General features: G+C 37.9%; 1 long non-coding RNA gene across 1 annotated transcript in view; it reads right to left on the reverse strand.

The window, feature by feature from the left end:
- Window positions 1-1138, reverse strand: part of LOC138034811 (uncharacterized) — a 2751-nt gene extending 1613 nt beyond the window's left edge. The window contains exon 1 of the long non-coding RNA XR_011129207.1: window positions 1024-1138. This is a non-coding gene — a long non-coding RNA (uncharacterized lncRNA). The remainder of the gene's footprint in view (window positions 1-1023) is intronic.
- Between the last annotated feature and the right edge of the window lie 25 nt (window positions 1139-1163).

A 1163-nucleotide genomic window follows, 5' to 3' on the forward strand; every position in this document is an offset into this window, starting at 1 on the left:
AAACTATTTCAAGGAAATTTCTCGTCTTATGTGCAATAAATAGCTCACGACATAGAAAGTGCTTTGTTCGGGGTTGTATTCACAAACAACTCGTGAATAAAACCCGTACGCCGCACCGGCTTTCTATGGCGTAAACTATATTTAATAGTTCCTTGCTGCAAAAGTTTACATCGCAAGGACAGAGCAATAAAATTAATTTGTAAATTACAGATTCCATGCAGTAGCTTGTGAAATAGCCGGTTACTTTATCAACCCTTGAAATTTAGTATTTGAAGTAATTGCGTATATTTACAACAAGAATGGAAAACAACCTAACCTATCTACTGAATAATCATGTTTGTCTGTGATGTCCAGTAGATAACGACAAAGAAGACCGTTCGGGATGGAGTAAAAACAACTAACATATATTGACCCAGCAGTCAGATCAGGTTCAATCATCCTGGATGAAACTTAAGTTTCCTTTGCCAGTAAATGCGAAAAGAACTAGCTACGGTTTGGTAATTTCTTGCAGTCTCCGCTAGAAAGAAAATTGTCGTTCGAGATGATGGCGTTTAACACAAGTTTTTTTTTTTTCCCCCATTCTACCAAGCAAAAGAGCCTCGCTGAAAAGGTACTGTGCCGTTCAGGACCTTACAGAAACTCTTGTTAAGAGAGCCAATATTGTAAAGGATTTGCAGTAGATTTGATCTTTAATATTTCTTCCTTTCAGAGATCATCCGTCTTAGAGATTCCCCATTTTGGAATTTCCCCGTTTTAGAGATTCCCTGTTTTAAAGACGTCCCTCCCTCGATTCTCCGTTACCTAATATGGAGAGCCGTTTTTATTTAACATTTTCTACCCAGCACCTTGCATTTTTTCATAACGGATTTTTTATATCTTGCATCTCGCATTTCCTAACTTCCCTCTCGCATTTTTTTTTAATCGCGTATTTTCTAACTCGCACCTCTTATTTCCCCAACAAGCTTCCGTATTTGCAGGCTTTCATATATAATCGTGACTAACTAAAAATGAAATCGGACTCACCCCAGACACAATGCAGTAACGAGATGAAAAATGCAACTTTACACCAACGAATGTCGCGATAAAGCTCCATCGTAAGTTTAAACACCACGGAAAGACAAACTAACTTCTTTTAGCGCAGCTGCTCGTGTTAAAGAATATTA

This window comes from Montipora capricornis, unplaced genomic scaffold (assembly GCF_036669925.1).
Source record: "Montipora capricornis isolate CH-2021 unplaced genomic scaffold, ASM3666992v2 scaffold_211, whole genome shotgun sequence".
NCBI lineage: Eukaryota > Metazoa > Cnidaria > Anthozoa > Scleractinia > Acroporidae > Montipora > Montipora capricornis.